General features: G+C 43.9%; 1 long non-coding RNA gene across 2 annotated transcripts; it reads right to left on the reverse strand.

The window, feature by feature from the left end:
• Window positions 1–1,953: 1,953 nt before the first annotated feature.
• On the reverse strand, window positions 1,954–21,667 carry LOC310677339. 2 transcript variants are annotated; one of them, XR_014511094.1, is made up of 4 exons: window positions 21,371–21,667; window positions 18,187–18,293; window positions 13,542–13,623; window positions 1,954–7,143 (listed from the first exon to the last, which is right to left on the reverse strand). It is a non-coding gene; the product is annotated as an uncharacterized lncRNA (long non-coding RNA). The 2 variants fall into 2 exon arrangements; XR_014511095.1 differs by lacking the exons at window positions 1,954–7,143; window positions 13,542–13,623 and adding an exon at window positions 14,140–14,420.
• Window positions 21,668–26,419: the final 4,752 nt, after the last annotated feature.

Genomic DNA, 26,419 nt, shown 5'->3' on the forward strand with positions numbered 1-26,419 from the left:
AAATTCCCTTATTCCGAATAGGATTCCTCACAAGAAAAGGGAAAAGTTGACAGCTATGCACCCATAAAAAGAAGTTCCATTGGCTCCAATGGAACCAAGTTGGAGTAAGTTATTTCTATGGCTTGCTGTCCCCGGACTCAGGAGGAGAACTGTTCTAATGAACAAACTTGGACAGACTCCCACTATACTCACAGTGGGACACAGGAGGGGCCCAGAAGCTGCAGCCAAAGTCTCCTTTATTTGCTGTTGTCTCCTTAATCCACAAAGGCAATGTTGCTGTGTTGGTTTTGCTTCCCTAGCCAACCGCAGTGAACTTGCGCTGCTCCTTTTCGGTGGCACAAATGCAGATTTTGTTTCTGCAAAACTCCCAGGCTTCAATTTGTGACGGGAGTTCAAAAGTTCAACAATTAAAAGAGTTTCAGCAGGCAAGAGAAGAAGGAGCAACTGAGTGAATCAGACACTCAGAATGGGAAACAGTACATTCACAATTCGCAAACATGGAAAATGCAGGGTTTTGTTTTTAGAAAACCAAAGGCAAGGACAAAGAACAACACTAAGCATTTACATAGTGCTTCATTCCGGGAGTATTCAGAGTGTTTCACATATATTAGCTCACTAATTCCTACCATGGTTGCCTCAACCTTTAAAGGATTCTCACACATGCCTTCTAACTGAAGTGCATTGGGATTAAACCCGAACTTTGCTGGATCACATGTGCTGTGAGGTCAAACAAAACCCTACCTCCTCATTACTTTCTGAAACTACCTTGCAGATACGAACAGTAATAAGAGCACAAGAAGAGCCTGCAGGATCAGGCCAATGGGCAATCTAGTCCATCATCCTGTTATTACAGTGGGCAACCAGCAAATGAATATATGGAGATGTCAGATATGGAGCAAGTCAATGTAGTCTGTCATTGTGTACTCAGATAGACGCTGCCCACAGCAGAGGATTTTGCTAGCCCTGATTCATACTTGCAGTGCTGGCCCAAGACATTTTGGCACCTGAGGCAGACTCCAAAATGGCACCCCTCCCTGCCAGGCATAGGAGCCAACTCCTATGGGCCAAGGTCCCTTTGGCGCCCCCCCCCCAATAAAATATTTGAAGGGGCTGCCACTCCCAAAGTTGATAGGTATTGCCATTCAAATGGTGTAGGTGAGCCCCATCATGTGATCAGTTATGTGTGGCGGGGCTTACCTAGCCTCTCCTCCCCCAATATTTTATTCAAGCTGGCATCCCTGCTGTCAGGGAAGGGGTGAGGGACGACCTACATGAGGAACAAGGCAGAAAAGAAAGAGTCACGCCAGGATCTGCTGCCTCTGTGGAACCTGCCACCTGAGGTGGTCGCCTCACCTTGCCTCATGTGTGGGCTGGCCCAGGAAACCTGAGGCCCTTCAACTGGAGAAAGATCCTGGGATATTCTGCCTTCAAAGCCTGTATTCTACCACTGGACTACAGGGCCTCCCCTTCATTGTCATAATGGCAACATTGTGATAGGTAGGTGCAGAAGGATGTGTCAGTTTTGGTTCTCTCAGTTTCAAAACCATAAATTCAGTTCTCTGCATTTCCGCAGCAATTTGTGAACTTTTTTTTTAAAAAAAAAAAATCTTCATGAAAATTCATCAGCATTTTTGTGCAAATTTCACTTGTTAAAACACATTTTCTGACTCATGTACACCTTTTTACAAACAATTTCCCACAAAATTATGTCTTGTTGCATGTCATTTTCACTAATATATTGACTTCTATGCATATTTCCCCCATATATATCCATTTTTGTAAACGCTGTTTGGTTGGAGAATTGAATCACAAAATTCAGTTAAGTGTGACTTTTGGCTGTGTTTCAGTTTGAATACAGTTTCAGAAAGCGCAACTCTGATGGATTTGGCTTTAAATGCAAACTGAGTAGAATTTCTTCCACATCCCTAATGACAGATAATCCCCCTCTGCATCTTTTTTTTTTTTTTAAGACCACAAGCAGCAAGGGAGGGAGGCATTTGCTGTGGACAATTCAGAAAGTCATCCTTTAGCTGTGAAAAATAATTACAACCATGACTCAATGTTGTTCCAAGAGAATGCAAAGGAAGCCACATAAAAGCAAAGCTAAAATAATGGGGAAACCTGAAATATTTTAGAAGAATCCCAACTACTCAAGGAAAGTCATGGAAGGTGAATCCAAAAGGAATCACGCCCAACCAACCACAACATTTTGCTATCAAATTTAGGAAAGACAAGCCTCCCTGAAGGAATATTATCAACTCACTGCAGTTTCAATGCGTAAATGTCAAGGAAAGCTTATTTTAGATAAAATAAAATGATCCTTTGCACTAAAGAAAGGTCACGGCAATATTTTTGAAAAAGGTTACATGGATCTACTTCATAGGTAAAATAGACATCAGTGTCAGCCTTTCCACTGACCTTAAAGGGAATCAAACTCAGGCTGCAATTTAGGAGGAGTTGAATCTTCCTACCACCCCCACTTTATTACTTTTGTACCACAAGATATTATATGCCGAGTAGGGCGGTACAGACAAACAACTAGTTCATCTAAAGTGAAGGAATGTGCCCTACAATTAGACATGGGATGGTGACCCACATCAGACAGGTGATTTTGGACTACCATTCGAGAGAGAAGTAAGCTGCCAATTATTTACAATATTATTAGATTTTTATTTCAACTGCGGCAATGTCGGGGACTGGGCAGAGGAGGAGGAATGGTGGAGACCACCTCCCCATCCTGACCCTTCCAGGGAGGAGGAAAAAGAAGGCAGTATAGATTTACAACGGGGATTTGAGGGAGGTCACAGCTCAGAGGCAGATGAGGGGAAAATAATGGGAGAGCCAGAACAATCCCGGCTGACACGTTGACATTAGAAAGCATCCCAGACTTTCCATCTCTCAGAACTTGGCAAGCCTTAAAAGTTGGAGAGCAAAAGGCTCAAAGACAGAGGGCACCTAGAAGCACCCGTAGAGGAGGTGATGAGAATGACAAATGAGGAACTGGGAGAGATGGGTAGAGGAGATTCACTTGCCATTATCCAAGAGGCTGGGTTCTATAGCCTCTCTCTGTAAAAATTGAAATAATAAAGGACAGTAGGAAACTTTTCCTTGTCTTTATACTTTCCTGGGCAACCAGCTGGGAGCCACTGACAGCATCCTGACAGGCACCATCCCCCCCCCCCCCTGCCCCTGACACATAAACACCCTGGGTTGCCTCACACAGGGAAGCATTTTTAATCAGCAAAGGGATTTTTAAATCAGTGTGGGTATGAATTAAGGACACACTTAAGTTCATGCGTGCGTGTGCAGGTTCTACATGGAAAGCTGCTCCTGTTCCTTGGCCCCAAGCCATCTCCCTAGGTTGGCAGAAAGGCCGTCAACCTACCTCATTTGATGTGGCAGAGAGTGACAGCATCAACAAAAGGTCTTCCTAGAATGCCACAGTGTGCGTGGCACAGCTACTGCATTGTCACCTGTGTGTCACATCCTGCATTTCCCCCTGACGTACCAATGCTTCCAGGATGTGGCTGTGGTTGAACATGGAAATCAAATGTAAGGAAAACAATTTTCAGTGGCCCCATCAGATATGCTGCGCTTGGATTAGACCACACGGATTTGCTTTGAAACATTCCCAATGTCTCGTGGAAGCCAACCATAATAATTCAGTAATAACTGAACCCACCCTATTCCAAGGATAACATTATGTCATGACTAACCTAAAGGGACTGGTCCCTAATGTCTCAATAGATTTTCCAGAGTAAGACATAGTGAGCTAAAAATGGTCTGAAATCTAGCTACCTAGAGGGGTTTCTTCAGTTCCCATGACTACACAAGATTACAGAAAGCACTGAGACCTGGCGTATCCAATTCATTCTACATGAGCCAGTGAACAGCAATTAGATGCTAAACGTTGCTGACTCGACCCACACAGGAGGATGGACTTGCACCAAAGTCTTCTAGGCACCAGACTTCATTTATTTCAGGCACTGATATCCCGCCTCTGCCCAGCTCAAGGAAGCTTACAACAAAGATTAAAACCTCCAGACAACAACAACAAAAACCAGGACAAAATACAAACACCAAGCACCCCCATGAAATTATAAGGAATGTAATATTCATAGCAGCAGAAGCAAAACCTCATTACAGGGGCAGAAGATTCCATTTTGCTGCTTGAGATGTCAAGTTTTGAACCTGGGTTGTTTTTTTACATGCAAAGCATGTATTCTACCACTGAATTACAGCACCACACCCTATTGGAGGAAGGGCCACAGTTCAGTGTTAGAGTTTCAGCTTTCCAGCAGAGGTCCCTGGTTCAATCTTCATCATCTCATGGTAGGGCTGAGAATGTCCCTGGTCTGGATCCCTAGAAAGCTGCTGTTAATCAGTGTACCATAGGTGATACTGAGCTGGATAGACTGCAATTGGCCTGACTCAGTATAAGGCAGATTCCTATGTTCCAATGTACCTCCCTTGCATACAAAGACAGGCTCCGGTGGATTGAGCAGACAAGAACAACAGTGGGGCCAATGGTCAAGGAGGTGGTTTTCTCACGTTGTAAAGGGAACTGAAGGGAAGACGGGGCTCATCTAGGAGAAGGCAGCCCATCTAGGAGAAGGAAAACTCTGGTCCTAAACTTCCTCTGCTTTGCAAGAGAATGCTCTCCTGGGGAGGCTCACCTGGTGCCTTCATTATACACCCAATGTCCTTTAAAAGTGCGTTGGGGGGAGCTATTGGGTTTTTGTTTTGATTATGTATTTTGTGGTTTTATATTCTGATTTTATTCTGTGAACCACCCTGAGACCTGCAGATATAGGGCAGTACAGTCGCACCTCAGGTTACAGACACTTCAGGTTACAGATACTTCAGGTTACAGACTCCGCTAACCCAGAAATAGTACCTCGGGTTAAGAACCTTGCTTCAGGATGAGAAATCGTGCGGTGGCAGCAGGAGGCCCCATTAGCTAAAGTGGTACCTCAGGTTAAGAACAGTTTCAGGTTAAGAACGGACCTCTGGAACGAATTAAGTTATTAACCCGAGGTACCACTGTATACAAAGAATAAGAATAAGAATAAGAATAAAGGTATCTTCAGGAGAAGAAAAGGCTAGGGAGAAAGCCCTACACAAATCCAGAGTGGCGTCACTCAGACGGTTGGATGGCACCTTCTTCCAGCAACTCCTGCAACTAAGCTTGTGCCCAATGTATTGCTCTGCTTTCCTTTGGACCACACCAGCCAGGCTGAGAGAGGGAGGGGGTCATCTGGCTCCAAACACACTGCCCAGGGAAGGTCACTTCACCTATTGATGCAGCGGTTTGACTTCACCCCTGAAGGTACACTCCATTGTCTCTCGACAATGGATGGAATGTTCCAATGTACAAATCTTATGGGGTTTAGTTGCACAACTGTAGGAGTTACATTTTCGTGGGACTGCTTTATTGCAAAAGAGTTGTGCTGAGAACAAAAAGGAGGAGTATATAATTTGTTACATTAAGATTGCTGAAACTTCGAGCAGCTAAGAAGGAATGTGTAATGACCAAGGATGCTGCCCCTGAGCTTGGCTAGCCCGTTTGCACCTTTCACAGCTCTTTTTTGTTCTCCCTCATTAATCCCAAATGACTCTCCATTTTAGACACGGCCCTTTATGTCGATCAGTAACCATGGAGAACATTTGACTTTCAGTTCTCATCTTTGTACCTCAGCAGAAAGAAATTTCAAAGGGTTTCTTTTTTAATTTTTTAAACAATAATATTTAAGTCTCCTGGTCTTTAGGAGGGGTTCCAAGTGGCTACGTACCATTTATCATTGGATAAAGCAAATGTCACCTCACCAAGCAGTCAGTGGTACAGAAAATCAGCTTCACAATAAGACAAAAAGATAAATGCAACCCCGGTATCACTATAAAGCAATCAAATGCATGACCCATATAACGTGCTGGCCAACAACACATTTTTTCTCAGGTACAGAAAAGATGAATTTTACAATAACATTATGATTCTGCCTCCTGCACCCGCTGTAATTTATCTGAATATTGCATCACTCATTTAGCAATATTAGTGTCTTAATTTTGACGAGAAGCTCAGAACCTATGCAGAGCATAAAATCCAGTTAAGCCCCATTAAGACCTTTTGATAATGTGAGAAGATTTCTAGTGTGCACTTAACTCACTTGCAGGAAATGGATAGGAGCAAAATACGCTTAATCTTGGATGGATTGTGCCTATCATCTCTCTTGTTCTGATTTCACTAAAAGATCTTTTCCAAAACTCTGCAGCTCAAAAAGGACTGTGCAGGTTCTGTCCTTCATGAAGAACTTCTGCTCAAAACAAGTCATGTTTCAATCTAAGTCCACATTTGATTATAGTTCCTTAGAAAATATTTGAGTGTAAGTGAGACCTTTTTTTTTAATGGCGTAGGCCAGGCTGGGGAACCAGACGTAGCCAGACTCCAACTCCCACCAGCCCTTGGCAGCATGGGCAAGAGTAAGGGATGATGGGAGTTGTAGTTCAGCAAAAATATCTGGCGGGCCTCAAGTTTCCCATCCCAGTCATGAGCTTTCATAGACCTGAATCAGTTTCATGCATCTGAGGAAGTAGACTTAGTACATCTACAAAAGTTCATGCCATTGTAAGTTTTGTTATTCTTTAAAGGCGCTGCAAGACTCTCTGTTGTTCTTTTAAAAATAGTACTGTAGGGAGAGTCATACTGGTTTATTAATTTCTTATATCCGCTTAGTGGATCCCAAATCCCAGGAACTAAATTGTCTGCTCCATTTCCAGATTGTGTATGTGTGGGTTTTTTGTTTTGTTTTTGTTTTAAAAAAAACCTGAATAAAACTCACAACTTCTACATAAGTTCCTGGGCAGTTCAAGGACATTAACAAAGTTTACAGAAAGAGTCTCTGCCCTCATGTTGCCTGCCCTTATAGCTGAGAAGATTGAGAAAGAATTCCAATGAAAGCGGTCCAAAAGAGGGTGCTAAAATGTTTGTAAATCCAGCATGTCAGGATTTTCTTCAAAAGCCAGTCCTCTCATAAATAGTTTTTTATGGGGGTGGGGGATAGATAGTTGCCTCACTGTCTACTCAACCAGTATCTTCATTCCTTCAATTTTATTTCCTATTGCAGCAATCAGGAGTTCAGCTTTCCCCTGCAAAAAAGCAGAAAACGAGGAGGAGTAAAAGAACGAAAAGGACACCAGGCACAATGCCTTCTCAATCAGAGTTGCCACTAGAAGCAAATAAGGAGTGTCCTGCTAGGCTGATGAACAGCTCTGATGAAGAGGTGTTTGCCAAAGCTCATAGTTACTTGAGAGGTGTCGTTAGTAGACTGTTGGACGAGGACCTGGGATGTCAGTGATCAACTAGGTCCTGAGCTCCCAAGCGGGTGGTAAATTCCATCTAAGGCTCAATATTGGCACAAGACCGATCGCCAACAAGTACCACAAAGGAAAGAACTGAGAGAAAGAGAAAGAGAGACAACTGAAAGAGAAAGAGAGAGCTGAAGGAAAGAGAGAGAAAGGAAAGAGAGAGCTGAAGAGGTTGCAAAACCATTAAGAGGTCAACAGGGAGGGTCTGCTTGGAGGATTCGACCTGTCCAGCATGCTTGGTCAGCCTGGGACAGCAGATTCCCCTTCCTCCCCACAACCCTTCATGTGGAGGGGGGCTGTGGGGAGGGGACCACCACCTGATGACCCCAGTCCCCATTGGATGCATTTCCACCATGATGGTTCATCACAACCAGCTCTGTGTCGGCTGGAAAGTACTCGATTTGGGCAGGTGGCCTGCCACCCTTGTGTGGAGGCCAGTAGTGGGGCTTAATGCTCCGGCACTGGGGGGCGGAGAGCAGGTGGGGGCAGGGCTGGCGTGCATCCCAGGGGCATGGCATGCATCCTGGGGGCATGGCACGCCTCTCACAGGGACATGGCACACCACCTGCAGTGGCGTGGTGCCCAGCACGGGCGGGGGGCAGCCGTGATGGCACCCCACTGGGATCGCGCTGCTGGGGATGCTGCGCCCCCCCCACTCCTCTTCCTCTGCCACTGGTGGTGGCAGGTGTTACAGCCCCTGGGCAGCAGTTCTTGCTGTATCCTGGTGTCGAGGGAGACAACTGCTGCCATACCTTCCCTGTGCTGGGTCCCTCTCTGATTTGGAGTCCAAGTGGCTCTCAGCTATGACTTGTGTTTGGGAACTACAGAATCAGGGCAACAAGCAAACAAACAGCCCCACTATCCCAAATCCTTGTCATACATAACACACACCTAATACAAATTTATGCCTTTTTATTTTCTGCACAGCATTGTAGAACACACACATTGCCCTAGCCATTTCTTAGTGACTGGCTTTGCACACCATACAGTTTCTGAAAAGTCGTTTTACCTCTCTGGCTAAGCTGCCATCTGAGAATTTTTTATCAGGTGAATTTCAGGCTGAAAAGCCACTGGAATATGTGGGAAATGCCTTGGGGATTAGAGGACAATTGAATGAAAAAAAGAGAAACATTTGACAGAGACTTTGCCATTAATTGCTTCCGCTCTAATCAAACGACTCTTGCAGTTCTCTTCATTTCTAAGGGGAGGAGGAAGGAGAAGGAGCCACTCAATAGGAGAAGTTGTGTGAATGCCAGAAATGCTCCTAATAAGGCTGGTCTTGAGTCATTGTCAACATGAAGCCAGGGGTGAGAATGTTTTATAACCCAAGCTTCTTGCTGGCAGAGAACTTCAATGATTGCTGCTCATTTCACCAGGACACTGAACGATGCCTCGTTCCTTTGCAATTACAAGAGGGCAAGAAGAAAACAGGCAATTCCTTTATGCATTTTCCCTCCAAACACTCAGCATTTGTGAAACACGCACACACACACACACACACACACACACACACGAGAAAATGGGAGAGCTCACCCTACTTCCCTGAACAACCTTGTAGCATGGGATATGTGATGTTTATTTACAAAGACCCAACAGTGCATTTGGAGAGCAAACAGGCTCCTAAAGCAGGCAGCAACAGCTGCTAATGCTGCGTCAGATTCAAGCAAAACAACAGTTGCAGTCCCCTGGGCAATTTTTTTTTGGGGGGGGGGTGTATGAGAGCAATTACTTTGGGCCTCACAGATGGAAGAGAGCACATCAACACTTAACAGAGCAGTACACTCCAACTTGGAAAAAGAAGGAAAGGGAGTTCAAATTACCATTCAGCCAGTGTACCTCTCAGAGTCTTAAAAAGGTCATGTGAGCCACCTGAAGGCACATCTCAATAGCAGCTGACTCCAGCTGAATCTCCAGCTCCTGGACAAAACCTCTCTCTGCCCTAATTCAAACTGCTACAGCACGGGTAGGCAAACTAAAATCTAAAGCCAGCCGGTGGATGGTCCAGGAATCAGCGTGTTTTTACATGAGTAGAATGTGTGCTTTTATTTAAAATGCATCTCTGGGTTATTTGTGGGGCATAGGAATTCATTTATCTCCCCCCCCCCCAAAACATATAGTCTGGCCCCCCACAAGGTCTGAGGGACAATGGACTGGCCCCCCGCTGAAAAAGTTTGCTGACCCCTGTGCTACAGTCTGTTTCCCTGTCCTTTGCCCTCATCTTCTGATGGGCACAATAATTCCAAAGTCCAGAGTTTTCTAGCCATTAAGTTCTCATAGTGTGGCCTCAGGTACCAAGTTATGCAAAAGAATAGGGACAGGCCCATTTACCATAAGCCAAATCTGTTACGATAATCTTGGGTAGTTTGTGGATAGCTTTGCACTGATTTTGTCACAGCACTCCCAAATGAATTCAATTGCTTTCCTATTAAATTATCCAAGCTTTTATGAAGGACTCCAGATCAAAAGAATGTGCAATATCACCACTGAAGCAGGGATGTCTCCTTTGCTGGCCCAGTTTAAATGAATCAGGCTGCAATCCTGTGAACGTTTGCATGGGAATAAGCCCCACTGTTTCTGAATAAACATGCATGTGATTTAACTGCTGGCCTTTCACATGGGCACAAAACTCTTTCATGCCCTGAACTTTAGCTTGAATAAAAGCAAAAGCGAATAATATGTATTTATTCTACCTCTCATGTTACCTTATTTTTAAAAGTGAAATGTAGATTGGCTCTCCCTTTATCTGCCACAGGAAAATTATAGGACCAGGCTGCCCAGTATCACTTTGCTTGAGATTTGGGTTCTTCTTACTTCAATACTGTAAAACATTTGCCTTAATGCCCCTAGAAATATTTGCCCTTATTACAAATTGTTGGAAATTTAGCTGGAATCACACGCATGGTGTTTGCTTGCCTTTCATAAACCAGCCTGCAGTTTCTATATAAAAATGAATTCTCTCTCTCTCTCTCTCTCTCTCTCTCTCTCTCTTATGTTGTTACAGTGCTGTATTGAAGAGAATTATTTATTATTAATTCATTTTATTTGTTAGTCTATTCCCCCAAGCTTTGCATTTATTTACTTTACAGTTATATAATTACCTCTAACATACACCTCAATGCACTAATGATGATCTATATTTTCTATTACTGTATCCTCTATTAGCTCTTTGAGAAGGGAATGTGTGGTAGCCCCCTGAAAGTCATAATCCATTTTGCTAATTTTTATGCCAAATGCACCTAAAAAGGGGGAAAGCTATATAAATCAAGGATGAAGGCTTCCCCCTCTTTTTTTTTATTTTTTTAAAAAAGCATCTTAAAATCCTATTAATCCCTGCTTTCATTAGTAAGAGTAGCATATGGTTCTTTCAAGCCCTTCTGGCTGAAAAGTGGAGCTTGATAGGCAAGGTTGAAGCATGCCCAAAATATCCACTGCAGACAGAAATGTATGGTTGTTTCTCAAGTTTTGCTTTCCACAACTGTTGCCCCATCTGCCCTATGCATTTAAAGGAGTATATTTCCAATTTAGACAGCCATGGCTTCCTCCAAAGAATTATGGGAGATGTAGCTGGTTAAGGATGCTGAGAGATGTCTCCGATTTCTCCACACAGAACTACAATTCTCAGAGTGGCTTAACAGTCAATCCCTCTTCCCAGGGAACTCTGATTTCAAAAGGACTGAGCATTTGATGGCAGAATTTGGCTCCCGGTTTCAGACTTGGATGAATGGTTGGCAAATCAGTCCCAATCTGTCTTTGTATGAAAAGGAGCTCATATTCTCCTCCACCCAGCCAGCAATAAAGCAAACCTCTTTGTGTGGAACGCCACGGAAGGAGACTGCTGGGGCTATCTAAGACCAAACTATAGTTTTGCAGAGCGAATGGGTGCACCAGACGGAAGCAGGCGGTGGAGAGTGGATAACAACAAGTTTGTGGACTGTATGTTGTAGATCCACCAGCCAATGTTGGATCCACTGGAAATCATAACCACCTGCTGCTTGTTTCAATGGCTTCCTTGAAATCAGATACTGGAATCCCGCTTCTTAAATATGGGGCTATACATCACAATGTTAGAACTTGTTATTTACCCTTGGTGACCTTACGAGGGGAAGCGTGTTGCGTTAAGGGCTCTAGTGAGCTCAGCAGGAACAGTGTAAAAAGTGCGGGAGAGCCTTAAAAGAAATTTGCACAAAAAAAGTCTATGAAGAATTTGTTGTTGTTGTTTAGTCGTTTAGTCGTGTCCGACTCTTCGTGACCCCATAGACCAGAGCACGCCAGGCACTTCTGTCTTCCACTGCCTCCCACAGTTTGGTCAAACTCATGCTGGTAGCTTCGAGAACACTATCCAACCATCTCCTCCTCTGTCGTCCCCTTCTCCTTGTGCCCTCCATCTTTCCCAACATCAGGGTCTTTTCCAGGGTGTCTTCTCTTCTCATGAGGTGGCCAAAGTATTGGAGCCTCAGCTTCATGATCTGTCCTTCCAGTGAGCACTCAGGGCGGATTTCCTTAACAATGGATATTTGATCTTCTTGCAGTCCATGGGACTCTCAAGAGTCTCTTCCAGCACCATAATTCAAAAGCATCAATTCTTTGGTGATCAGCCTTCTTTATGGTCCAGCTTTCACTTCCATACATTACTACTGGGAAAACCATAGCTTTTACTATACGGACCTTTGTTGGCAAGGTGATGTCTCTACTAGGGAAGGTGAAACTTGAGTGGAGTTGCTAACAAGTTTTATATACAGTGGGCCTGCAACTTACACTCACTTTACATGTGCAATTTCAACCTTAAATGGGGAGGAGGGGATAAATGGAGAGCAGGGTAAACTTGCCCGTCCCCACTCTCCTTGCTTCTTTTCCCTGCGCCTACACACCCAGTGGGTTTCCCTTTCGTAAGGGGCTCTGAGTAAGTCACAGGAGGGCCCTGGTGGAGCACAAGGAGGCACAGGGCTTCTGGGAGTATCCTTCCTAGAGCCTGATAAGCAGTAAGGGTCAATTCTGCGGGTTCCTGACTTTGTGTGATTTTGCCTTTGGGCTCAGACTCCTGGAACCGAACCCTCATGTAAGTGGCGGGCCAGCTGTATTTCTGTTTCCATGGGAAATAGCTGTGTGTGTCTTTGTGTGTCTGTCTGCGTGAGGATTTGTATAATATAGTTGGTTCTTTGTAGATATCAGCCCCTTAATGTGCTGAGCACGTTTGATCTATCTTTTGCACGTTCTGACTTTCCAATCTACCTTGTGTTAAACACTTCGGGAGCCCACTCTGGCAATGCATACGAAACTCAAGGGGGGGGGGGATATGAGACCCTGGATAACTAGGGGTTCCTTTTTACCAGGGGAGAAATTCAAGTGCAAACCATTGCCTTTATACTGGTTACACAGGCATTCACTGCAAACATACAATGATCCAAAAATAGTGAGCTGAGTGATGTCTGAGTATAACATCTTGGGTGCCACTAGCCGGCTTCATGATTGATGATATGAGCCCGGGATCATGAACCATTCAAAATCCCTATGATTTCTCTTGTAAACAACCCCTCACTGTGAGAAATTTTAAAAACACCGCTATCCTTAAAAAAAAGGTGGTGGGGGGGAGGTGAGCAGGAAATAATATAGTTTCTCTCTTTTTTATATGCACACAGATGTGGATGGGAATATGAGGGAGCTGCCATTGCTTGGGATCAATAGAGCATAGATTATTTCCCATACTCTGGTATCTTGTTGATTACAGGCACTTTCAGTGCAAAGGAGGGGCCCTTTCATCCACACATAATAATGCAGCATTGATTGCAGATCAATGCAAAATTATATAACACACCGGACTTGGCTTTGTGCATCAGTCATTCCCTAAAAGCATTTCTGTTCCAACCTCTCAGCAAGAGAAAATGCATTTTGTGTTCTCAGGCGTGGCTCCATGGGAATTAAACACACACTACACGTTCAGGAGAGGGTTTTTATATCCGGAGAAACAACATCACAGGGGAAATATCCCGTCAGATGCCCATAGCAGGTCTTGCTGATATTGAGAAGGCTTGACAGGATGGCTCCTCAACTCAGCCTCTCAGGAATATAGTGTCTGTAAGAGACAGGTGTGTTTTACAAACCTCTGTATGACTTGCATGACTGTCCCCCAAGACATTTTGCTATCTGTGGCAAAATACAGCCCTGATCCCTTGAAAGCTTACCAGAAGTTCCTCCATGAGAAAGTATGCAAGGCCGTGAGAACTTCTCTGAAAGGCAGCTTGGCTTCCCACTCCTGATCTTCCCCTGCAATGTCTAACCGCAAGTGAGAGTGAGGGTTGAGTATTGTTTCGTGGCACACTCTCAGCTCATGCTTGTGTCTTGTGTGAGCAAAGTGTGTGCCTTGGACTATCTCCCAGAATTGTCTGACAAGTGTTCCTTAAAATACAGGTTGTACAAGGAAAAATAAAGGGTTGCATCAGTGCTAAGCCAAAGTCACTTATTGGTACGTTTGTTCTGCTAGCAAAATGTTTTGTGTCAGCTGAACACTGTTGCGCAAGAGAATGCATAAGCAGGTGGGTTGTAACTTTGGTGTGCAATAGATTGGATAATTTGTTCTGCAACAAGTTTCTGCTAGCGCAACAGTTGCAGTGAATTCCTCTGCTGTGAAATATGAATACTCACCTGTCGACTGGTGCAACAGCCATGTGGGCTGGAAAAGGATCCCCACCCCTGCTTTATGAGAACCTAATGGAAAAGTCTTTGAGGCCCAAGAGCAGGGGTGCAGTTAGAGATTCTCCCTTCTTTAAAAGGCAATAGGCACATCTTCTCTGTCAGGAGTGAGCTGGCAGTAAGTTGTGCCATGCAAGTTGGACGTACCTCTTTATTAGCAAAAACATCATCTGCACAGTCTTGGTGGAGTGTCAGGCCTAGTAAGAACAGCAGCTCAACTTCCGTAGGTCTTGCCCCATGAATCAGTTGTTGAGACTGAAAGTCCCTGCCTCCTCACGCTCCCCTCCTCTCCAGGGTTTTCCCCAAGCAATCAGAGACTGCACCTGCATGAAGCCAACCTTTCCTCTGCCCTTTTCATGCCTCTTCTGGTTCTGGGAGACAAGAGGGGAGGGGAGCTTATTGCAGCAGCAGGAGGAGACACCTGCGACTCTTCACCAGCCTGACTCGTGTCTGCCTCTTGGCCTCCCTCAACCTACTCTCCTATTTCAGCTCCTCCATCTGATCCCAGACTTCTCTCTGCCACAGACTCTCCCAGCTCACTAAGCCCTATTGCTTCTTCAGCTTCCAACCTCCACTTCCTAGTCTTCTCCCTCCTCTCCCTCTGACCACTCATTGTTGTCCCACTACCACTTCCCAGCCTCTGAGCCTTCTCAGCTAGTTCCCAGCTAGTTCCTCCCACCATTCCTCTGTGTCCACCCAGTCCCTGCCATCCACATACTTCATTCACATGCTGCATTTTAGGACTCTCTTGTTCATTTCGCTGAGTAGGGCTCTGGACATCTGCTCCTAAAACCCTGCACTGGGTGGCAGGAAGATTATGGAATTTCAGAGGTAAAGAATCTCAGATCTTAAGGCCCAACCCCCTGGCAATAGGTCAGATATGTAAAAAAACACTTTAGTGAAAACAGCAATGAATTTCCTGAGGCAGAAAATTTGGCATGATAAAATAAATTGACTTGCTATGTGATGGCATGGCTTGCTGAACTCATTAAAAAACACCAATAAGAAAGATATTGACAGCTTATGCAACATTTATAAGGCTGCCTACAAGAAAAGCTTTAAAGCAGAGCATCAGATGCAATTTGCATTATTGGTGTGTTTTTTAAAAAATAGCATGCATATGAAAATACAATTATTCAAGGCAAGCCTCATAAGAAAATATATATATAAGATATCATGGATTACATATAAAAAACAGGCTGATGGTGTACTTGAATAGGCTTCAGTCAGAAAACATGCATTTGCCTTTTAACTTTCTAGGGAAAACTAGTGAGCATCCAAGCATGCTTTTTCCTGTGACATCGATTAAGCTTTCTGCTCACATTCTTCAAAGCAAACTATTGCTCTGGACTCATCCACGATATTGAAAGTACAGTAATTAAAGGTGTAGAAAGTACAATAGTCAGACATTGATTTCAGCAGGACAAAGAGATCTGATAGCTGAGAATAGGAAGCTCTTTTCTAGCAAGAATGACCAACATTTGGGGTTTGGGGGAGAGGAGGGGGAAGTACAGAGGAATTAAGTTTCAACTTCATTGTGTGCATTCTTTTATAATTGCACTTAATCCAACAGCACACACTCAACATACAGAATAGAAGCACTGCTTGGACAAGAACCAAAATTATTAGGATGAACCAATACCATTAGTGCACTGAAAACTATGGTGGGAAACCAAGGGAGAAACTACAGGAAAAATATCACACAAATGGCTATCAGTTCTTTTAGTTGCTTACTGTGTCTCATTATATGACCTTGTTCAAGTGAAATTTCCAGTTTCAAATGTGTGGACAGCTGCCATAGAGCACCTCACCGCTTCTAATCTAAACCCAATTGACTAGTAACATTAAATAGTGAATAACAGATCGCCTCTCATTTGTTCCAAGGAATTGAGTGTGTTTGGTTCCTAACAAAGCAATAAGTCATGTGGTGCCGACATTCTTTCCTAGGCAGTTCACCAACATTATGAAGATATTCTAAAGAAATTCTAAAGCGCCCTGCAAACAAGGCAGAAAAACAGAAGCAACTTTCACAGGGAAGAAAAGTGTTGAGGACATGTGTTGACACAGCACAGACGTGTTGTGAGGCTTTTACAGTTTGAAATGCCAGCTGCATCTCATTCTTTGGGTAAGGTGCTCTCTGCCAACCCAGATGCATCCAGAATATTTGCTTCACATTCATGCCATTCTGTAAAAGGGCAAAATATGCTGGTAGAAGGAAACATTTCATTCCTTGAAAAATCTGCCTGATGTGGCTTGTCCACTAAAAAAAAACTCATTTTCATAGTAGTTTCCCAGAACTTTCCCACTGTATGTTGGGCCATCACACTCATAAATATGACTAATTCTTTCTAAAGAAGAAGAGAGAAGAAGAGTTTGGATTTGATATCCCGCTTTATCACTACCCGAAGGAGTCTCAAAGCGGCTAACATTCTCCATTCCCTTCCCCGCCCCACAACAAACACTCTGTGAGGTGAGTGGGGCTGAGAGACTTCAGAGAAGTGTGACTGGCCCAAGGTCACCCAGCAGCTGCATGTGGAGGAGCGGGGAATCAAACCCGGTTCACCAGATTACGAGACTACTGTTCTTAACCACTACACCACACTGGCTCTCATGTTATTGTTACCCCCCTCAAACACATATCCAGCAATACCAACTTGGGAGCTCTAGTGCCAATTAGAGGTTGTGTGTTGTTGTTTTTTTAAAAAATCCATAAACTTAGAAAGCCAGATAGACAAATTGGTGACCTCCCCCACACCCCACAAAAAACCCAGCACCATGACGTAGCAAAATCCCACAGAGACGTCTGCTGCTGCACCAGGGACCAAGCAAGGACACCAAGAGAGAGTCCATGTTTTCAGCTGCAGACCTAGTGATTATCAGCTCTTAAGGGATGGGTACTGTATCCAGCAATGTTGCCTTCTACCTGTTATTTCTGGATTAGAGGTCTCTGTGTATTGTTACGAGCAGATAGACTTGTGACCCTGTATGCATAAGGGGTTAAACCAATTCTTGAAGCTTATATCTCGCTATGGGTGAGTCATCTGTGGGAAGCGTTTCCCCGGGATGCAGAAAACTCAGAACGAAACCATGTGAAAACGAAATCGGTAAAGAGAAGGAGAAAGAAAAGTGACGGAGGAATAGCAATCTATCACAGGCAAATGCATTGAAGAATGAAACTCTGTAGGCAGCCCGTCATGTTTGGATAATGCTCCTCCAAACAGAACCGGAAAGGAAACACTGGCTGGTAAAAAATTGCTCTGCACTTCATCAATAAATGTGAGCATTTATGTTCGAAGATGGGATTAAACCACAATTAACTGAAAGTCAACACCATCTGTCCTTAAAAAATCTTCTCCTACTGAATTGTTTACACAACATGTCAACACAGCGAGAGAATTACTCATCCCCCCCCAAAAAAAAAAATCTGCATGGAGGGACTGCAGCTCAGAGCACTTAAAATCCCAGGTTCATTCTCCCAGTGGCATCTCCAGTTGAAAAGGACCACACAGTGAGTGATGCCAAAGGCCCTCTGCCCTAGAGCATGGGGAATCCTCTGTGCAGATCAACAAACTGCCTCACCTGGCAGCAGGCAGCCTCTTATGATCAGTTACTGGCTCTGCACATCTTCCAGACTTGGTTCCCTTGCTGCCATCCATCTAGTGGGCTGTACTTAGGCCCTGTCTGCGCTATGCATTTAAAGCAGTATCACACCACTTTAATCTGCTGTGGCTTCCCCCAAAGAATCCTGGGAAAGGTAGTTTGTTAGGGGTGCCGAGAATTCCCTTCACAGAGCTACAATTCTCAAAGTGGTTTAACTGTCCACCCCTTTTCCCATGGAACTCTGGGAATCGTAGCTCTGTGAGGGGAACAGGACTTTCCTAACAACTCTCAGAACACTTAATAAACTACATTTCCCAGGATTCTTGCAGGGAGCTATGACTGTTTAAAGTGTATGATGATGCATTGAAATGTATAAGTGCAGTTAGCTGTGCAAAAGAACCTGTCCTCCAGTTCCCTCAATAAGTTTTCTTCTCCTGCCAAGGAGGCTTGCATCTTTTCTGCCTCTTCCTTGTGGCATTTTTGGGTTTTAAAAAATGTATTTCTTTATAATTTTGGTGGGTGCAGGGTGAAACATACCTTACTGTTGTGATGCAACTGTGGCTGTTGTTTTTTCTTCCCATTAAATAGTTCCTTCACACAGCAGCCTTCCCAGGTCCTGTGCTTTTTCCCCGATTTGAAAATCCCTATGGGAAATATAGAGACAGGGGAAGAAATGTGATTCGGTTCACTTTCAAAGGGGAACAGACCTAATTTGTAATTAGAAATGCAGCATTTGTTCAAAACTGGCACTTCTCTGAACTTTGCAATGCACTTCTCCAGCCAAGTAATTCACATTAAGATGTTGGTGAATTTTCATGAGGACTTTTACAAAAAGAAATACGGAAAAATGAGAAACTGAGAGAAACTGAAATTGACATATTCACTCATCCAAAGGGAAATGTAACCTTATGACATCTTCCCCTGAGATTTAAGGGACAAGGGAGACTGTTACTGAGCAGCTGAAATTGGTGGGATCACTTGTTGCGTTTTTATGGGAAATTGTTCCATTTACCTTTAAAGACAAAAACCCCCTGGACCGATTCCTTTAAAAATCAAGCTTCCCATTTTAAGCAATGAACAGCTGTCAGGTGCACAGTAGCTAGCCCCTCAACCTCCCCATGAGAATTTCACCAAAGTTTCTGCTCTCCTTTCATAATTTTCTGGTGCAATTTATTTTCTCATAACTGAAGGAGAAGAGGGGGAAATGCAGGATAAATCTTTGAAGCTGCACTGGATTGTATAGGTGGTAATACTCACCTGGCAGGGGAGACAACTTGACCACGAATTGTATAGGTAGCGATCAAAAGGTTCTCTATTTGGCCATACCTCCTTGTCAGCTATAAAGTGATCAGCTGTAGTGCCTGCATATTAAATAGTTTCCCATTCCTTTGCCCAGAAGCAGGAGATTCCACTGTTCTGGGTAGCGTATGCATGTTACATGTCGGACAGAAACCTTATCACCTCCCTACATCGCACAAGAAGGAATAAATCATCTCCTGAGTTATGGGAGAAGATTGCTACAACTACATTATTTATCTATGACATGATCCAGCTGATGGAGCCCCACTAGCTTCAGTGGTAGAGATTTAAGCGCATGCTCCATTTCCCCACTGAAAGAGGTTGGCACTGATAAAAACTTCCCACACAGTAAACATAAAATTAAGGTTGCAATGCAAGCCACAACCTTCTCCACAGCTAAGATGAGTTTACGTGGTGCATCAGGGTCCCATTTGAAAAGTACCATTTGTCAGAACGAGGAGGGTAGGGGGAGCTGCTCTGCTCCCATCTCTCTGTAGTCCGCTGCCCTGTTTGCATTAGCTACCCTGTCCTTAGAAATCTTCAATCTGCTATCAGCCTACAGCCCTGGAGTCCCACCGATGGGCAGCAACATTCTCTGTGAACCATTTCCATGAAATGTTCCAAGCCACCATCTGGAATGGGGTTGGCGAGCACCATTTCCATCCGGTGAGAAAGAAGGGCGGTCCGGGAGTAAGTCTTCAGATGAAGGCTATTCTGAGCAGTGTCTCTTGGCAGCCCAGTCCATTAAAGAGAGCTACATTTGCTGGATCAAGAAGCACAGATGCAAATCTGATGTTCATTCAAGTGTGGATGCCATCTATCCCATTCAAATGTGCATCCATATTCTACTGACACATAGAAAACATTTTCAAAAGTACGACTAGAGTTGGACCAGGGTGAAAATATGTTATGTCTACTATGGACTTTCACTAGTATGCTGAATAAGAAATCCCTTCTCTTCTCTTCCCAATCTCTCTCTCCATTCCCGCCGGTTCCTGTCTTCCAACTTTCCTGCATCTCACACAGGGAAGCCCAGCTCTCCCTGGATCCAGCCAGATCTCTTCCCAAGCTTACGCCCCCATTCACAGCAGGAAGACTGAAATCCCTCCAGCAAACATCTCTCTTGATTCTGGACACCCTGAGACTTTGTCATCAACAGGTCAGACATAACACAGACACACGCCTCATCTATCCAACCCTCCTCTCTTACTTCTCATAACACACAACACCACACTCATTGGTGACTAAACAAAACACAGCCTAATTTTTTAAACGGCTTTCAACGCTTTCCAAATTGATTCCAGATTTGTACATTAAGAAATGCCTTTATTTGGCTTGTTTCATTGCCAAGAGGCACTTTTTAATATAAACTCATTACTTCTGGAAGTTCAAATGATTTTGCCTTATTTCTGAGAAAATTTGCGAAGTTAATGTTCCATAACTCAGGGTGGAAATGGTGCAATTAAGCCCCACTAACAAATATCATTGGGGAAAGGTAGCTTGGTTTTTGCAGATATGCCATTGCAGGCTTTCTGGCTAATCGCTTAGTTTAACAGCCTGACCCTTAAATTACTCTACCAGGACAAACCGCAGTGAAGAGTGTTGCAGGATGAGCTGTAGGAATGGGCCAGATTTCCACCCCCTCCTCATTCTGCAGAACAATACGGGCACAGGACAGACTTATAGATATGAAGCTGAGGCAGATTGGAAAGAGACATTGAAAAGCCATAGCAGGGGCTGAACAGAAACTTTTTTTGCTTTGAAGTTGAAAGATGAGCCATTGCCTTGCTGCCTACGGTAACATGGCAAGCAAATTAATCAGGGAACCATTGGGGATATTATAAAATCTTTCAGGTGGAGGGGTTCCTGATCCCAAGTGCCAATTCACATTGGCAGCATATGTGAGCACCATGACCCATTTTTAGCAGCCATGCCTGAGCAGCATAGCATGAGGAAATGGTACCTATTACCAGTGTTTGCTTTACCTGAGATTGCTTTTCTGCACATGCCATGGGAACAACCCATGAGGAAGATTTTAGAGCATCTGAAAAAGCCCTCGGTTCCCTTAGGAAAATGTGGGCCAAATTAAATCCTTGAACATCCCTAGTACTATAGTCAAGAGGACTACTCAAACTCCAGCAAACTCCTAGTAAAATCAGGGGCTATGTGTCATTACACTTCCAGGAAGGTAAACAACTATAATTCATTGTTTCAGATGACAAGATAAATAAATGGCAAATGAAAGCAATGTTTAAACATGTAATAAGCTGCTTGAAGAAAAACATTATGAAAACGTTCTCCATTCAGACTTGTTTGAAGAAAGATCCAGCGGTGCAAAAAGTAATTCTATAAACAGCTGAAAAGAAAGAGACTGGAAAAGATGCTGTTTGCAGGCGCTTGGTCCAGATAGACACAAACTCACCTGCTCACTCCATTGCCCTGAACACCGAAGGCGTCATTCCTGAAAGCTCAGGACGTTGTCAATCTTCATAATAAAATCTGAGGGCTGAAAGCTGTTTCTAAAGGAATAGTCCCTGACTTCAAAGTGTCACTGATTTTGCCCTCTGTGACACAGCAGCAGAGTTGCTGGAGATGAAAAGGCACCTTTGTTCAGCCCTCTGTTTGCTTAAGACAGTTCAGAAATGGCAGAGCTCTTCAATGATAGTTTTAAATTACTCACCTATCAGTTCTCCCTTCCTCTGTCTCCCCAACCCCCTGCCTGCCACAAAAAAACAAAAAACCCCATCACAGCAATGCTGAAACCTGTGGACTTTCCATCTAAACAAAGATTGCTCTATTTCTCTTTAATGTTGCTGTCTACCCCACTGTACCTGGAAACATGCATTCTCACTGTATTTTGCTCTGTTTCTCTTTCAGGAGCTTCCATGTGATCACAATGGGGGGCTTACAGGGCCAAATGGTTGGCTTGGAACCCAGTGAAGATCACATGCATGGGCTGACAGTGTGATCTAGTGCTTCCCCATTGGGTCACACATATGGCTTTGATTTGCTCATGGAAGCTTCACACACAGAGACACAACACACTTCTGTGATTGCAAAAATTACCATATTTTTTGCTCTATAAGACTCACTTTTTCCCTCCTAAAAGGTAACGGGAAATGTGTGTGCGTCTTATGGAGCGAATGCAGGCTGCGCAGCTATCCCAAAAGCCAGAAGAGCAAGAGGGATTGCTGCTTTCACTGTGCAGCGATCCCTCTTGCTGTTCTGGCTTCTGAGATTCAGAATATATTTTTTTTGTGTTTTCCTCCTCCCAAAATTAGGTGCGTCTTGTGGTCTGGTGCGTCTTACAGAGTGAAAATACGGTATGTTGCAAAGTAACTCATTTGGCTTTGGGTACTTGGCACCTTGATCTGGGGGAGTAGGAACCACTATTTGTTGCTCTGCTTCAGGCAAGATTACCTGCTAAATTTCTGTGAAGCCAACAGGGCCAACGCTTGATTTTAAATTTTCTCACACAATACCAACTTTGAAAGGGATAGGGAAAAAAGTTGACTTTCAGTCTGCTTGTAGACAGTTCACATTTCCTGAAAACATACTCAGAAGCTTCTTCCTTACTTGAGAAACTCCAAAAGGGAGTCGGGAAAGAGATAAACATATCCCCAAGTCTCCTTTCCCCTCCATGATTATTTCATGTCTTAGCAGCCTCCCTACGCCCAAAATCGGACTGATTAGATTGTTTTCAAAAAGATTTTGTGTTGAATGACCAAAAATGCCTCCCCTGCCAGATTTGCTGGAGCCACGGAGAGCGTGCTTGCATGAATTCATCAAGAAAGATGAATATGCATTCAGGTCAAAACATTCCTTGATCATCTTTGCTCCTTTGACCTTCCCTGACATGTGCTCACAAAAGTGGCTTGAGGGGAAAGAGAAAACAAACTCGAGTGTTTCTGCAGAGAATTAGAAGGAATTCCCCTGAATATGAATATCTGGAGCCATGATTACTCCCCTTCTTTCCCCAGCTTTTCATTTCATCCTGTTCACATGTTCAGGAAGGCTGGGTAATCAAGCAATAATCAACTAACCCCTAGGTTATTCCACTGTTATACAAAAGGGCCATTCAGTGTGGAAGTAGCAAATGAAAAGAGTCTGCTGATATATTACAGGGAGCTAGCGCGGAAGTACGAAGTACGACTGAAGCAGTCTGCGCTTAAATTTAACATCCCTATTTGCAAACTTCCAGACAGTGCTCTTTTTCTAGAAAAAGAGGTGCCAGAACTCACCACGAATGCCTCCCTTGGTCTCTTATAATGAGAGGTGCCAAAACTGAGTTCCAGTGAGTTCCAGCTGAAAAAAAGCCCTGCTTCCATAGCTATTGCAAAACTTCAAGGGGCGGGGGAGAGAGTGGTAAAGTTCACATCTCTGTGGGAGTGTTGTTGTGGGATAATTACCTAATGTAGAATTTTGTTATACGACTTCAAAACAGTGCATTCAGGCCAAAAGAGTGAGCCAACAATCAGGGCTGGCCCACCCATGAGGCAAAGTGAGATGACTGCCTCAGGTGGCAAGATCACAGGGACAGCTGATCCAGACTTCAAGGAATGCATTGCCTGCTGCTGCGGTGGCAGCAGTGGTGCATGGCTTGGGGGCTGGATCTGCTGCGCTCTACAATTCTATGATTCTAACTTTGAAGAAGGCAAATGTTCTGCAGGTGCTGCTTCCGACATCATATGGTTGCAGTTATGGAATGTCTATATGTGATGGAAGATGGGACACAATTAGCGGCAGGGTGTTGCAGGTGGGACTCAGGCCTCGAACCAAAACGTTGTATGTTTCAGGCACTTGTATGGCACCCTAAGTGGCAGGGTCGGGTGTGTGGAGGTGGTAGCACCCTGGACAGTTCCACTGAACAAGTCTCTGGAGCAAGGGATTAGGAACCTCTGGCCCTGTAGGGGTGGTTGGACTCTAATCCCCATCAATCCAGCTTGCAGGATCAGTTGTTAGGGACAGTGTTTCTCAACCTTGGGTCCCCAGCTGCTGTTCTACTACAAGTCCCATCATCCCTAGCTAGCAGGGCCCGTGGTCAGGGATGATGGGAGCTGTAGTCCAACAACATCTGGAGGATCACAAATTCCCCACCCCTGCTTTAAAAGCTGAGTCACCAGGGATACAGGTAGTAAAAACATTGTATGATTTGAATGTAATGGAGGCAAATGATTTCCTGCCACAAAGAATGCCAAAATATAAAAGCAGAGAGAGAGAGAGAGAGAGAGATTAAAGGCATGTAAAAAGAGAAAGCAACTTCCTTTGATGTAGGGATTAATTATATGAATTTGGAGTGCTTTTTTTAAAAATGGGAGCTTTATAGGAAGCATTCTACCTATGTCATAGGAAATTAAATGTCTTCTCAAAAGGATTCCAGTTTTACAATGTCAATGGCAGCATTTTTAGAGCACTTCTGGGCTGCCAAAGCTTTTCATATACATTATCTCGGTTACCTTCACAAAACTTCGTGAAATATGTCAGTGTTCTTTGGCCTATATTGCAGGCAGTAGTTGCAACTGAGGACATTATAGCTACTCCTTATTTATTTATCTTGTTTTATCTGTTTGCTACTTAGTTCGTTATATACCACCTTTCCTCCCAGAGGAAGAAGCAAATGACAACCAAGGAAACAATGAAAACATTTAAAAAGCAATTCCAATAAGGATGCAGACTGGGAAATATCTTTAAAGGGCTTGTTGAAAGAGGAAGGTCTTAAGTAGGTGCTGAAAAGACAACAGAGGCAGCACATGTCTAATATTCTAGGGGAAAGGATTCCAAAGGCTAGGTGCCACAACACTAAAGGCTCAATTCCTGTGTTGTGTGGAAAGGACCTCCTGATAAAGAAGGCATCTGCAGGAGGTATTTACCTGCAGAGCACAGAGATTGATGGGGTAAACAAGGGATGAGATGATCTTTCAGGTATCCTACTGCCAAGCTGTATATGGCTTCATATACCCAAACCAGCACCTTGAACTTAGCCCAGTAGCTGGTTGGCAGCCGGGGGTGTTATAAGCAAGGAAACAACCCAAGGTGGGATGAAATCCAAGCTTTAGTGCATATGTTTTGTTGCCCCTTCATACATCTGAATCCATCGTGGAAGATGGAAGATCCATGCCTTAACAGCCATGAGTACACAGCTATCCTTACAGAAGGCAAGGTGAATGAATTAGTATAAATATCTAAACATGAGCAATAGTGTGTTCTAAGCGCATTGAAATAGCACCAGTCAAAAGAAATCCAGAGAGAATTATCCGTTTCCCCAGGCCCTGCCTACGAACGAAGGCCGGGCAAGGGAGGAGCAGGGAGAGAGACATTTCATATTGTAGGTGCCAGATGATGTAGGTAAATTAGTCTGAAGAACAATATACTTCAATTTCAGACAAAGACAGGAACCATCTGGTAAGCATTTCTTTCAGTGCCTTTCCGTACTCTGGGGATATGCAATTTGAATGCATTTGATAGAGAGCGGCCTGAAAATTTCTAATAAAAGGCAAGATTCTTTTATGTCAAGTAAGACAAAGACATCTACAGCACCATCGTATGTAGGGAGTCTGAATAAATTTGTTGCTGCAGCCAGACATGTGGAAAAGTAGCTGCTCTTGTATGCATTACAAGGTGCTTGTTCCAATTTAATTGCGGTGATTTTGCGGTTGTATTGACACTCTTCTTTTCAGGTCTAATCTGACTGTGTTGGGAGTGGGTCACAAACCTCCAAGATTAGATTTTGAATTCCTTTCTTCTGCCCCGCAAAGAATTGTGGCACTCGCTGCCATCCTTTTGCTGTTTCTCGCCCTCTTGATCCCACTTGCGCTACAACTGACTGATCTACCAATTTACTAGATGACTTCATGCATCTGAAAAGGTGGGCTCTAGCCCCCCAAAAGCTTAGCCCATGACTTTAACACTGTACAACCTATGCACCTTTACAATGGAGTGGGCCACACTGAATTTAAATGGGATTTCCATCTGAATAAACAGGCATAGGCCTGGGCTGCATGAGTGAGCCGTGAATCAGGAAACCTGCCATTTAAACCTCACCTTGATCCTAATTCAGTAGCTGGCTTTTGTCAAGACATTTGAAAAATGTCAGTAATATTGGCATACCTTGCAGCCGATATTACAGGGCTCTGGTAAAGAATAGGTATGAGATGACTGAACTGTGCTTTACAAGGAATATTAAATATGGTTGCTGCAGATAATTATTACAGTTATAGTACAGTTTCCAATATTGGGTCTGTGTCCCCACCATAGGAAGGTTTGCAAATAGCGATTATGTGAAAAATTGAATTTAGGCTGCAAGCTAATACCCACTTACCAGTGGAATAAGTCCCACTGAGCCCAATGGGGCTTTGTGTTCTGGGTAGATATGTACAGAATTTAAGCATTTTATCTCACTCTGTAGGCAAAAAGCCCCCCTGCCTTATAGCAGTTCACAAAGATAATATAGGTCCTAGTTTCAGGATTAAAG

Source organism: Podarcis tiliguerta, assembly GCF_965153285.1.
Source record: "Podarcis tiliguerta genome assembly, chromosome: 5".
NCBI lineage: Eukaryota > Metazoa > Chordata > Lepidosauria > Squamata > Lacertidae > Podarcis > Podarcis tiliguerta.